The following is a 14,817-nucleotide window of genomic DNA, read 5'->3' as shown; positions in this document are numbered from 1 at the left end:
AGGGATGGTCTATAATGCCAAGAATAGCAGCTGTTTTGGATGTGAAAATTACCATGTTCCGCCTACTGAAGTCAGTTAAAATGCTGCCTCTCTCAAAGGAGTCCAGGCAGTGTATCTTTTTGGAAAACACTAGTTATTTTGCTACTTTGCCAGTGAAGCAGCCAACACAATATAGCCACAATGTACTGCTCTGCCCCCTGAGCGCCAGAGAGAAGTGTGCTGGAAGAACACAGATGCAGAAGAGCTGATATTGGCCAGCAGTTTACAAACTCAGAGCTGATAATTATCAGAGAATGAAGTCTCTATTTCCTTTTTTTTGTTTTTTTTTGTTTTTTTTGTTGTTGTTTTTTTTTTTTATTCTGTATAAGTGTTTGATGAAGGATGCTTCAATCTCTGCTATGGTCTGGCAGAATTTTGAAGGGCAGAGTCCAAAAGAAAATGTTTTGTCCCTGGGGCTCGCACAGCTCCATTTGCCATAAGAAATGAGAATACTCCCACTTTCAGCTTGCGCGGGAAGCTCTGGAGTGCCTTCCTGTCTCGTGCAGATGAATAAGTGACTAGGGTGAGATCACTTAGGAATCTTGCAGCAGAGCTGGGACATGAAGCAGCTCTGCCGAGTCTCAGGAAATGTGGCCGTTCTCATGTTATTGCTGGGTCTTTCTGACATGGCAACTTGTTAGAGTTTTTTGGGGTACTCTTCTCTGAAAGGTTATTCCTCTTGGCTGCTGTGTTAATGTGCATGTGTTCACTGGAAAGGATGGAAAGTAATGGTTTAGAACACCAGGGAAATAGAGACGGGAGCACAGCTACGAAGCGTCTTCACCTACAATCTCTATCCAGGCACATGGAGCTCTTTGAATGTAGTGGTACTTCAGCATTTCGTGAAAGCTGTCCCTGGCTTTGCAGTTGTGAGAGTTCTTCTGAGCTCTCTTCATTTGTCCTGGCTTAGGCAGGCTCCAGAAGCAAAAGTATCTGACCTGGTGTGATGTGAATAGTTTAATGTCTGATGTGGCCTGAGCATGCTTTTAAAGCAGAGATAGGTTTTTTACATCCTTTCGTGTGCTGCTCAGTACATTATGGGTCATTTTGAAATAATCTGTATTGCTAGTGTCAGGTGGGCAGATGTGTGCTGGTTGTAGGCACAGACACAAATTGTGCAAGGGATTTGGCTTGGATATATAACCTTTCTCTCCCCTCTTCAGAGCTGTGCAGAATCCTGATGTGATCATATCTGCAGGTGATACTGTGGTCTACTGACTTTTTGAACATAAGCTTATGCTTTCATTTACACATAAGTTACTCCCTTCCTTGCTGGGCTAAATACCCATAGTGCCAGGTTCCCCTCGTTTAAATGGCATTGTCATGCTTTTACCCAAATATGCAGCAATTTAAAGGGGAGAACATGCAGAACGAACAGTTTGCACAGAAATGGACACATAATGAACACAGCCAAAGTGAGCTAAGATTATTATTCCCAAAGGAGAGGTTTAATGCTGTTTTCTTCATGGAGATCTTAATTTGTCAGAATGACATATATTGTTGTTACTGGATTTTACACTTCATGCCTGCAGTAGTACCTGCAAGTGGACTCTTCCAAAGAGAGTAGATACTGGTGTTCTTTATTGAAACATGCAGTGAATGTCAGACATGGGCAGTTACAAGAAAACTTATCAAAGCCATAAGCTGAAACTCTCATTGCTGGGAAGGTTTGAGTGGGAGGAGTGATTCCAAGAAGCATCTTGCATAGAGTATTGTACAAGTTGAAAGTCAGAAGGCTCATGTTTCTCTATACTATAAAGACTACCAGACTGGCTGCAGAAATATGCCTCAGACTCAGTCATCAAAGATTGTATTTCTATAATAAAACATTTCAAATGTGTAATAAAAAAATCAGATCTCTCCATTAGAGTGACAGAATGCCCATTGTTGGTAAGGCTTATAGGGAACAAAGCCTGTTTGTCCTTTTCATTATATGCTCATTTACACAAAGCCTCCATCTTGAGGGTCCTTGCTGCCCACTACTTGGCTGCTGATTCATTCTCTGACATCATGCATAAAGCATCATCTTCTGTTCTTACAAGTACTTGTGTATTTGTGCTTAGCGGTGCTTAATTCCTGTGCAAAGAAAGGAACTACAGGTCAAGCCTTCAACTATTGTATACAGTCAGGTCTGAGAGATGCTTAGATGTTTCAGTTTCAGGGGTATTTTCTCCAGTGGTTTCTCTAGTGGCTGGAAATGTAAGATGACAGTAGGAGTAGATGTCAGATATAAGCACACCTCCAAATCTGAAAGCACTGCCTTTATGCATGTATTTTGCCAATTAGTAGGAAGGCTCATTACCTTATGAGCTAATAATTGGAAACATTTGTAATATCACCTTTGTCCCAGCTCTGGCCTGCACCTGAAGCCATGTGGTCCAGACAGATGCAGCTTTGCAGCTCATGCTTCCCTGTATGTTTTATGCTCCCTATTTATGGAGTCTCTGCAGCTCCCTCATACCCTCATTCTGGTGTGATGTCCTGCTCCCATGTATGCTTCCCATGGCTGCCTCCTGGCTTTGAAACAGGCTTTAGGATGTGATCTTCCACTATCAAACAGATTGGAGCTGTGGTATAGATTTTGTTCTAATGCTAGTCATTCAAAGCATGCATGTCTGTATTTAGTTTCAGATGTTTAAATCTGCCTAAGTCCTTTCATTTCAAGCTTCTTTAAAACAGCCCTCATAAACCAGTGTTCAAGGTGCAACAGTTAATATTGCTTGATTTGAAATTAGGCATATGCTGAACCCTGCAGAAGGGAGACTTGCAGCAGATGGGCAGGGTGCTTACACAGTGGTGCCTGCAAGTCAGTGTCTTGGTTAAAAACAAGTTGGGACACTAAGATTTTGTTAAGGCAGTGCTGTGCACTCATGCCGATAGGCTTTATGTCTCAGCCACCTTTTGATGAGATGGGAGGTAGTTGCTCATAACAGGATTGTTTGTCCAGGGGCTTGAGGAGTGTCTCCTCTGCTGCTCTGAGCTTGACAAGAGCTCTCTGTCGGAGAGACAGGAATGTGTTACCAATACGGAACAGCCCACCCTTGCTTCATGTAGCACATTTTCTAGCCAGGGTGAAGTACTAATGGGTGGTGTGAGGTTGTTCAGCACAGGCAGTTATCATGCTGTATGGGTGCTGCTGTCCTGTGGCCACGTTCAGCAAGCCTTGAGCAGTGAAATCTACGTGCAGGCACACACATACCTTAACACAATCAATTTTGCAGGCAGGTGCCAGGTGCCCTTTCCTTCCCAATGCGTGTTACATCTCTGTCCAGAGATGTCACCAAGGTCTTCAAAAGTCATGATAAGTCAGAGTACAAGCCAGAACACAGAGTCAAAGACCTTGGTGATGTCACTTCCAAGAGCATGACATGGCTGCTGGGATTGCCACCTGCAAGTAGGTTTGACTTGCTGCTTGCAGGCACTAGATTTGTCACTGGCTTCAATGCCATTTTGGCAGGAGATAGTGTTTGCAAGAAACAAGCTTTCTTCCTGTTTTGAAAGGTGGAGATACAGCTTACTGTTGGCTATAGCACACTATTTTTCTTCCTTCTCTCTACAGGGCTCCCCAATACTTTGTTCTGCAGTGCCATGGGGTAATAAATCAACAGGTTAAAATTAAAGCCACCTTCTTTGGTTGTTGCTAACTGTTGCACGTATCAGCCAGTCTAGCTGGTTATTTACTTCATTGCTCTTAGTTTTCAGTGATCCCAAAGGGCATGTTTCTATTTTCCTTGAAACCAATCCAACTAAACAAAAGTGGAGCAATGAAATAGGCAGAGGGAAACAAACATCACCTAAAATTGCATCAGTTCTCAGGCTATTGTTCCACATGTCCTGCTTTTCCCAGTTATTTGCTGGATTAGTATTGCTTGTGGTTTAGAAGGAACTCCAGCTACCTAGCATTCTCTGCTGATGTTGCACCCTGCTGTACAGACAAATGTTGGGACTGAAGGAGTTTGTAGCCTCTCTGGTCATTGCTAATAGTGCTACTTTTATTTAACACATAAAGGATGATGAGGGGCTTAGGCTGAAGAGTAACCTTGGGACAGGCTTTCTGGTGTCATGTGTGCTGCTGTATGATTATCAAGGTGCTCAGGAAAACAGGATGTTTTACCTAGATGATGTTAAGGTAATGATAGCTGACTCCCTCCCCAGTGTCTTCTTCCTAACAAAAATGACCCCAGGCCCTCAAGCTAAACATTCAAATGGATCCTTATATCTGCCTACCTCTCCCTAATTAAGGTGGCTTCCTCCCTGACTTGTCTGGGGAAGGATTCTAGCAAAAACCAGCCAGGCTAGAATGAGGACTAATAAGCTATGTGTACAGTTGGCCTTCACCCCCGGAAACACCTGCAGACACCAGGCGCTGCAGAGTGGCATTCCTGCCATTGCATGGCTGCACATAAATATACGGCTGGGCTCTCTGATGTAGCACCCCACGGTGACACACAATATCCTTCTCGGTCCTTGAGGCTGGGAAATTGGTCCCAAAAAATGCTGCCTTGTGGTATTGGTAGAGAGATCTCGACTCGTGGAGGGGGGGGGGGGGGGGCAGGAAGGCTGCTTTACTTCGTGATTTTCAGCACTTTGTGTTAGCCCTCGGAAGAACTCCCCATGGCACTCCTGGCTGATGCTGCTTCCCAGCCCAAAGCATCCAGCCAAGAAGAGGAGCCCGTGTGACTTCCGCTTTGGTCAGATGCGATCTGTCAGGGACAGAGCAAGTAGAACAAGTTCCCAATACTAGGTACTTGCATTGTGCAAAGTTGGTCAGGCAGGTAGGAGATTCAGGTACTCATGGCAATTTTCCTATATTTGCCTAATTATTTTTTTATTTAAATCACTGGGTCACTGAACAGGCACAGACTTGAGACTCCTTAGATTTGGTTTAGGGTTGTTTTGGTATGTGAATGGAAATTGCATAGGTGACTGCAAATCTTCTAGAAAAACCTTTACAAAACATTCCTGAAAGGTCTTTTACTACAACAGGCTCTGTGGGAATCCAGTGGGACCATTATTTTTTATTGTCCTAAACTGAAACTGGGAGGCTGATAGTGAAGAGATATGCAAGGGTAGAGAAGATTTCTTATGGCACTGTGGGTCTCAGGTTGTGTTTTGCTTTTATTAGTAAGGTGGCATGATATTTGCTGAATTACACATTTGCATAGTTAGCACCTTCAGTAAAGACTACTTCTGCTTTCCTTAATGCTTCAAAGCCAGAAGTGAGATTGAAGTAATAAAATGATGTTGATAGAGGTTTAGTCACAAAGGTCTGCTGCAGCATTAAATCTATTACCAGGAGAATCATATTTGTTTCCCATGGGGCTGTCCATGAACTTTCAGAGCTTTCTTTATCTGTAATAGCATTGTTATTGCATGACTTTGCTTAGAGGTTGAAGTGGGTAAACAGAGTGTAATCTGCATCTGAAGTGCCTGTAATGTGTCTTCTGATTCCGCAGAACTGGACTTATGTCCTGGTTTTGGTCTGAGCTTTCTTTTTGCTGAAATGCTTTTGAAGTGACAGGTTTAGAATTATGGCAGCTACGATCCTAGGTATGGATTTGGGAGGCAAAGACTGAAATCCCTTTGAAAGTGGAATTGAAAAAAAACTCATGCAGTGTTATGTTAAATCTGACCTTGCTGCAGTGTCTGTGCTATACTAGGTGACAGAAGGTTGAGAATTTATGAGAATTCTATTACAGAAGACTATGAACCCTATTTAAAAAACATGAGCAGAATCACAAGCATGTCGTCAACATTGGACTGTGCTGGTGAAGGGCTGCACTGGCAATTTGGTTACTTTAAGACCTCATGCCAGCTAATGGTTTGCCTGCATGCTGGGAAGCCAGCAGGGCCCATATCTACAATTAGCAACAAAGCTATTCCAACTGATACCAAATCACTGTACCTTAAAGGCACCATCCTTATCTTGCTGTTAATTGTCTAGATAAAGGCACAGAAGGCACAGTGGTAAAGAAAACAAGAATTACTTCATGCGCTTGTTAGTATATAAGTAATATTAGCATCTGCTGCAGAAGCAGGACAGTATTAAAAATTTCTCGGTGCTTTCTCTAGGCTCCTAAAGCTCTTCAGCCTGTTCTGTCAACACTGGCTTCTATTTTGAACCAGCAAATAAAATTGAGTGTTAAGTAAACAATTATACTTTTCACACTCTCCTATTATCTCCTTTTTGTGTGCAACCTTGTCAGTACAGCTTGCTAATACCAGCATTATGTTGCTGAAAATTTACGCTCAGTGTTAACTCGTTTGCATTTATTTGCTCTTCTCCACTCTGACACAATTTCTGGATTTTTTTTCTCAATGACTTCTAATCTCATTCTCAACAAATTGCCTGATTTGTGGAAGATTGCACGTGATTTATCTGAGCTACAGTCTGAGGCAGGGTGAGAGCAGGATAGAGGCTCTTCACATCGAGCTTGGTGTTAGCAGTCCCATAGGAAATTTGTACCACTGTCATCTGGTGTAAAGTTCAGCTTTCTTGGGGGACTTCCATGGAGCTGAGCTCTCATGGGACTGGTGATTATGAAATTGCCACAGTTAGAAAAAGCCCTGTCTGCTCCTTTATCCGACTTGGTGCTAAGGCTAGGGTGCCTAATTTGAATCTGACCTCCTGTATCTCTTAATATTCAGCTTTGACAAGTTAATGTTCAGCTCTGGAGCCTTCTCTAGTAATAATACGTTTTCGTCTTCATTGTGCATTATGAACACTACCTAATTTTTACAGCGCTCTTGAGAAACGAACAATGGCTGCCAAGGAATTGGAGCCCTCATTCTGAAACACAGTAGGATGCGGCAGGTTTCATTGTAATCAGCCTGCAATAAAAGGTGATGGTTTTGAAATACTGTTGATGTTGATTCAAAGTTTTGGGTTGTTTTTTTTTAATCCATTAAAGTTCAATTTTTGTAGGCAGCCTTTTTCATGAGAAACAGATGCTGTTTTATTTACATATTTTTGGTTGCAAAATAAGTGAGTGCTAATGCCAAGATCCTGGCTAAAATCAAACAACATATTCTACCACTTGTTCCTACAATTTGCAGCTTCAATAACCTGCAGCATTCTTCATGTCCACCCCTAGGCTTCTTTCTGGTGTTACCATGTTTTATCTGGTAGCAGTCACGTCTTGTTTCAGATGTATTTTTAGTTCAGGTTACATGCTTACATCATACTTTGCATATGCTTTCTTTCCAAAATTCTGGAAAAATCCATTGAAATTGAACAAAAAACCTGCAGAATAAAAAAAACCAAACCCCATATTTTTTATGTATTAACTGTTAATAATTAACTGAGATTGTTAAAACTACATATTCCTTATGCTATGGCATAAAATAGTCTGTTCATGAAAAATTGGTGTTGCTTTGAAAATTCAGTGGAATGCAGCTCACCTATTAGCTGAAGATGTCACCTTATATTTGCTATGCTGACTGGGCAGCACTAATCCCCTGTACGTGGAGGAGATGTCAGTCTTACCTGTGACACACCCTCTGTAAATGGCCAGTTTCCTTCCTTGTCTAATGTAAGTTTTGTTCTAAGGATGTGCATTAAAGGTCTCTTTTAAGGGATTTTAAGGAAAGATCCTTTCCTGTGGCTTTTGTTGTTTTATTTTATTCTTTTCTATTCTTTTTATTCCTCTTGCCTTTTCAGAGGCAAATACTACCTGCAGTAGGCTTTAAATGCATTTTTGCTTGACACTGGCAGGTTTGCATGACTGTAGCCAGGCAGAACTTAAGTATGAACTATTACTATCTCAGAGGGTCCCTTCTCTGAATATTTTTTCTTCTATTTTAGCAATTGCATTTGAAACATAACAGGACCATATCTGAGGTTCACTGAGCATACACATATGCCAGAAGGGTTTTTGCTGATGGGACAAAGACAGCTTACTGCAAATAGCAATACCTCAAGTCTAAGTGCTTGTTCTGACTTGTGCCAACTGGCTGCTTAGGAATGCAGCAGCTGTTTTATACTGAACAAAACACTACTTCAGAACAGTAGGGGAAAAAACCCACAACCCACCAACAGCTTTACCACTTGAGACTAGATGTAAAGAACCACACATGGAAGTGTGTTGTCTCAACAACTTTCCTTGTAGCGAAGGCACAGCTGTGTTACAACATGGTCAGCAACTGTCAGTTATGCCTGCACACCTATACTACTACCCTGCTCTGTTCACATGCTTGCCCACTACCCAGGAGGTGGGGGACAGTGTGCTGCAAAGCCATAGATCAGAAATCAACACAATGGAGTAGCCCTGTAAGACCCCAAGTTTCTTCACCTACTTGGCGTCTTTCCTTCCTTTTCTTGTTTCCTCTTGCTGCTACCTGAAGAAAGTACAAAGAATTTTACCAATGCATCCAGATAAATAACGCAGAAGACCACTCCAGCAGTGCACGCTCAATTTTCTTTAGGGTATTTGCACTGCTTTGGGACACTGGTACAGAGGATCAGGTTCCTAAAGCAACAACAGGCGCTGATGTTTTCTGTGTCTACTAATAATGTTTCTGTCCTCTGTGTAAAACGCAGTGGACACTGATATGGGTACAAGTACTCCGAGGTGTATTTTCAGCCAGCAAGTTATGTCACTACTGAATGGAAGGAATGGTTAGTATATTGACAGTCCAGAAGAACACCAACCAGAAGGATGAGCTCTTCAGACTATTAAAGCAGGGACTGGTGGGAGCATCCCAATGTGAACAGCAGTATACTGTCACACTGAGGGTACAAGCGATGTGATCTCTAGGCCAGACTGTACGTGACTTTGGGTAATTGTATCTACTGAGCATCTGCTTTTCAGTGTTTCCCAAAGATTGGGAAAGTTTTTTTTAACTGTTCTGAAGTGGTGTTGCTCAACAGTCTGATTTATACCAGTGAAGGGGCTGAACAGTTGCAAAGGTTGCCCTAAACTCTTGGTTTGACCCTTTGTTCTGGAGGTGGCTTCTGCTGTTGTGTGCTAGATTAAGGGCATTAGACTTGGCACTAAATCCAGAAGTGAAAGGTCTTCCTGAATGTAGGGGAAGCAAGAGCCACTATGGTCTGCTGACTGCAGACTTGATATCTAAAATAAGTCAGATGTGAAGCACCCTGAATTTGTGCAAGTGAGAGGAGGGGAGCCATGGCAGGGTGAGGCTTCACACCCAAGGGAGGGATGGGTTTTTCTCATCCGTCTTTGTGTGTAAGGCAGAACAAGTAAGTGGAGGAGTCAGGGTGCTTTGGTCCTGGGCAGCTCTGCCTGCCATTTTGCTAGAGGCTCATCACTACCCATACCAGTGTCATGGGGGAAGCCTTTCACACTGGGTAGCTGGTGCTGTGATAAGTTTAGAGTGGCATGGTACTGCTGGGATGATACTGCCTGCTTGTTTGGGGGCTTGAAATGGTTCTGATATAGGTGTTTCCTGTTTGTGTTTGAGCCAGCAGTATACCAGATGCAAGCTCACGTCGCCAGCTCATGAAAACCCTTCTGTTAGTAATGGTCATTTGATTAAAATGTCCAGCCCTGCTTTTTCTTGTGACTTGAATTTCCACTGAATTTAAGGTCACTTGCTCAAGTACAAGGAATTCTGGGCAGGGTTTTCCATGGTCACAGCTCAAACTTTCAATTTCTGCTTAGCTCCATACTTTTTAATACCTTAATGTCATTCCTTGTATGCTCACACCAGTGTTTGCCATTAGGATAGGGGTATGTGGATGGATGTGGCCATGGCATTTGTTTTCCAGTCTGACTTCCAATTAATTCTTTCACTGTATCTTACTGTGTCTGAGTTGATGTTTTGACACATCTAAAATCTGTGTATTAGCTAGGGCATAATGTTCCTAGTGCAGGCAAAATCCAGTCTTAACAGCAAACACTTACTTTCTGCCTCTTCAGAAGCACTTTTCTTTCTCTGAGCTGGGTTTGACCTTTACAGACCTTCTCCATAGCCTGTACCAGCCCTGAACGTGTTCTGTATACCACTCCTGAAAATAATTTGCTGCAGTGATTAAGTATTGTGTCAGGTCATACCTGAGTTATGTCATCTTTGTGGCTAACAAGCCAATTTGAAGGCCGAGAATTTTGCAGTTTGTCCTTATTTTGTGAAAATTAGCAGGAGAATTTTCAACCAATTATAACTGCTATGCAATTTGGAGCTCTGCTTGGCATTTGCTTCTTAAAGCAATACAGCGAAGATACTTAGGATGTTTTCTTTAAAACAGCTTCATTTTTTGCACTGCTAGAATAATTTTGTTTTTGTTTTTTTTTTTTTGGTGTGTTTTGTTTGTTTTTTTTCCATTGGCAAGCTGAATTTCACAGTTGTCTGTACAGATAACAGAACTTGGCTTGCAGCCAGGGACGACACGAGAATATCTCTATCATGGTGTTACACTGAGCCTAGGGAGGTGGTTGGGTGTGCCCCTTCCTAGACCGAAGTTGTGCAGGCAGTGGGTGACCAGCCGGTGGCTTTCATGTTGGTGCCTTGTGCCTTTGCTTTCTCATGCAGAGTTTGTTGTGTGTGTCATACGGGGGAGGGTCCTGATGGGATGTGGGAGTTAAAGTACTACCCAGAGAGAGGTCTGAGACTTGTGCTTGCTGCTGACTTTCCAGGCAGGTTGGAGGTGGGATCTCAGCAGGCTTAAATGGGCTCTGCATCCTTGAAGCCAGCATACCCCCAGAGAAACCTAACCAAGGACTGGTCTTTTGTGTGTGTACCACTATAAGGTGTCACCTGTGCTTTCTGCCAGAGTGGCTGTGCTGGCCGCTGTTTTTTAAAGCTCTTCCAAGTAAAAATGGTGACTTGTAGAGGAATGGAGATGGTTCTGGTGTTTGCAGTCCCAAGATGAGAGGGAAGGCCTGGATCAGTCACTACCCTTTCTCCCAGGAGAGATCCTAGCTGCTGGGGATGGACACCAGGCTGCCTCCCTCTACTCACATCACTATTTGGCATGGCAAATACATGAAGATGATGATCTCTGGTTAAATGGGTGTTCTTATCTAATGTCTGCAGAGGCAGGCAGAGAGCAGAGAGCAAAGAGCTGTAGCCTAACATAAAAACAGGTCAGGCCATGGCTGCAGAAGGAACAGCACTTAGACTGTGAGCAAATTAGGCTTGTATTTTCACACTAGCAGATCCTGCACAACATGCCTGCTGAGCTGTTTGATTTCTTGTTAGCAAACCTAGGTAGGGCTGTCCAACTGCTTCAGTTTCAGCTCCTGCCAGTTTCAGTAGGGATGCAGGCAGCTTTGAGAGCTGTTCTCACCACACAGGAGGTGGGAATACACATAGGGGAAGACTGCCCGACAGGAAAAGAAAAATAAAAGCATAGTAATTAAAAAAACAAACAAACAAACAAAAAAACAAACAAAACCCACTCCCCCCCCCCCAAAAAAAAAAAAATTTCTAGATGTTTTGTTCAAAGTTAGGAATATAATGAAGGCAGATGAAAATTTGCTGTCTCGCCCTTGTTCAGTACTGTCCTGTCTGAAAGGTTTGCTTTTCACATTGCAGGTCCGGGTTATTGGCTCAGTAGGGTACAATACTGTAACAGGAGAAGATCTCCTGCTCTTAGTCTCAGCTTCCTGTGGCCAGGAGGGCCAGGGCAGTGATCATCCCCCTGCACTCGGCACTGGTGAGGCTGTACCTCGAATCCTGTGTTCAGTTCTGGACCTCTCACTACAAGAGAGGCATTGAGGTGCTGGAGCAGGTCCACAGAAGGGCACCAAAGCTGGTGAAGGGCCTGAAGCACAAGAGTGTGATGAGGAACGGCTGAGGAAACTGGGGGTGTTGAGTCTGGAGAAGAGAAGGCTCAGGGGGAACATTATTGCTCTCTTTCAGGTTGCCTGAAAGGAGGTTGTAGTGAGGTGTGGGTCAGTCTCTTCTCCCAAGTACCAAGCGATAGGACAAGAGGTAATGGCTTCAAGCTGCACCAGGGGAGGTTTAGATTTGGATATTAGGAACAATTTCTTCGCAGAGAGGGTGCTCAGGCATTGTAACAGGCTGCCCAAGGCAGTGGTGGAGTCACCGTCCCTGGAAGTGTTCAAAAATCCTGTAGGACCTTAGTGACATGGTTTAGCAGTGGTCTTGGCAGTCCTGGGATAAAGGGTTGGATTTGATGATCTTGAAGGTCTCTTCCAATCTAGCTGATTCTGTGATTCTTTTCTATGAATCAGCCCCTTCATTTGCTTTTGTCTTGCAAAAACTCCTGTTACAGGGAGTATGACCAGTGAACTAGTGATGTCCAGGATGAAGCATGCCTGTATAATATGGAGCATCTTGACCTTGTCCTCCAGTCTTGCCTGGGTGCTGCGGAGTGCTGTTGCACAGTCTTGAGAGCCAGCTGTGCAATCAGACTGGTGCGAGTTATTGTTCTCATGTGAGAGCCTGTGTCAGAAGTGCTGCACACCCACCTTCCCTGCTGCATAAGCATGGTTTTACCTGAGTGGGGAACTGGAAGTGATGAATGTGAACTCTGTGCAGGGAGAAGAAGAAGCCTTATTTGCTCACTTGCCACTCTTCCCTACTTCGGTTTTTCTGTTAACTGGTGGAGACCTCGGACTCCATTGTGTTAGAAACCCACTTGTCTATCTTGCGTGCTTCAGGCACTTGTGGAAACCTGTTGACTCTTAAAGAACAAAGCTAAAGCTTCTCGTGCCCTGTCCTGTTACTATTTCAGCTTGCTGTGATGCCTTAATGCTGCTTTATGAAAATGACTGGGTTGCCCTATAAGCAATCTCTGTGAGGAGAAATAAAAGTTCATAATTAATTTAACATCAGCTTCTCTTTTGCCTTGATGCTTGCCTGTGAGGAATACAGGCTTAGCCAAAGGCTAGTAAATCCTCCAACTACAGTGGATATACAGAAAATAACGTAATTGTTTTCTGCCTTGCATGTTCCATCAAGAGGGAGTGAAAGACAAACAGTCATGTTTGTAGACAGGACAGAATGCCCTGCTTTCTTCTTAGCTGCTGAATTAACTTATGGCATGAATCCCCTTCTCCCCCGTCTTTCACCCAGTTCCTTGTAGGAACTTACGGCATGTGAAGCTGGTCAGTAAACAATAGATTTGACTTCACATTGTTTTCACTGAGCTTGTTAGCTTTAAACTGGCTGAAAATTTGATTTATTGTAGACTGTGGGTACAAACCTTTGGGCAGAAACCCCACAAATTGAAGTCAGACCTGGTGAGCTCTGTAGTCTACGGTAGACTGAGATATGTTGAAATGCCACTAGTATGCCTTTTATTTTTAGTGTTCAGGATATGAAAACTGTAGCCACAATTTCCGTGGGGTTTTGTCTTTCCAACCTATTGTTTAATTTTAAAAGACACTGCACCATTAAGTTTCTGGAGGAAGGTATGAGCCCTCCATGCTTCTAAGTGAAGTGAGAAAGAATAGACGTTTGAGGGGAACAGTCTTGCTCTGTAAATTGTCCTTAGAGGCTTTTTTTGTCCCACTTGTCTGTGGATCTTCCCAGTGCTGCTGGAAATGGTTACTGCTTACTGTGAGACCTGTCATGGTCACACTTTAGGGAGAACAGAAAACTAAACCTAGTTCCTGGCTGTGGTTTCCTTTGCTTTTTCCTGCATTGAGCCACAGTTTGAGCTTGTGAAAGTAACTGGGGATGTGTTTCTAGACTGAGCACATTAAAAAAATCTCTGACTGTGGAGGGCATGCAGACTGTGGACAGTTTCTTCACTGCACAATCAGTGCTTCAGTTCTGATCTGCGTGGAGTGGAGACCCCCACATAGCACTGACTTGTGGTTTTTTTTTTTTTAATGAACAATTTTTGTTTTACTGTTTGATTTAATCAGTAATGTAGCAAGCATGCAGGTTCTGTTTTTCTTTGTTAATTCTTGTGGATGTCTTCAGTATCTTGAGTAGGTTTTATATTTATTTATTATTGTCACAACAATTTGATTCTCAAGCAGGGAATGACCGACCTAAGTCTGTGTTCAGGCACAAAGGTGCTGGAAAAGTTGAGATGTCAGGAAAATGTAAATCTTATAAAGACTTAAAACAGAGTGTTGGTCCTGTAGGAGATGTTCTGCAGTCTGAAGGTTGTGAGTGTCTAGTTTCCATGCCCAGAATTCAGCCCCCAGGGTGGGTTTGAACTGTGTGGAAACAAAGGACAGATGTGCCTTTCATGAAGTCAGTGTCCATGAAATTATGCCACGTGTGATTGTCTAATCCTGACCTGTGACTTGAGAGAGGAAGGTGGTTTTGTGGTTAAGGCACAAGACCTCCAGCTCTGGGAGCTCCCTGTCGTGCTGGAGACTTTCTTATGTGACCATAGGGAGGATCTTTCTCCCCTGCCCTGTATGGGAAATGGACTTCTCTGCTTGTTTCATGGGGATGGGGACTATCTCCTGCTTTGCTGTGCACAGTGCCTGAACTGGAGCTCAGGAGAACAAAAGCATTTCAGACCCTGCTGGGACTGCTGGCATTGAAGGTTATTTGCATGCTTTATAAGCAAAGCCTCTGATTATGATCTCTGCTGTTGGTCTTGTGAGACTGCATCTGTAAAAGTAGTCTACCATAAGGACAAGCTACCTCAGTGTTTCTTCTGCAGACGTTCATCCCATTGACTGTCTCTGAGCATGGCTGCTCAGTTTGACTTCAGCTTCATCTCCACATTTGTACCTGGGGTTTGTCTTTGTTGCTGGGACCTGAGGTTCCATGTGGTGGTGAGGGGAGCCTGCGGGAATGCAGGTCCCCTAGTTTTCTCTTGAAGATGAAGGGGAGAGGGAAGGAGAGGCTGCATGTCCTTGTCAGCAAAAGTACATCTCTCTG

General features: G+C 43.4%; 1 protein-coding gene across 4 annotated transcripts in view; it reads left to right on the top strand.

Annotated features, from left to right (window-relative positions):
• ABCA1 (ATP binding cassette subfamily A member 1) overlaps nucleotides 1–14,817 on the top strand; it is a 97,320-nt gene that overhangs the window by 29,932 nt on the left and 52,571 nt on the right. The gene's annotated exons all lie outside the window — the stretch shown is intronic.

The sequence above is a fragment of the Pezoporus wallicus genome, unplaced genomic scaffold (assembly GCF_028554395.1).
Source record: "Pezoporus wallicus isolate ANWC-B61680 ecotype Strahan unplaced genomic scaffold, APGP_CSIRO_Pwel_v1 contig_7344, whole genome shotgun sequence".
Taxonomy (NCBI): Eukaryota; Metazoa; Chordata; class Aves; order Psittaciformes; family Psittacidae; genus Pezoporus; species Pezoporus wallicus.
This window is presented reverse-complemented; position numbering and strand designations above follow the sequence as displayed.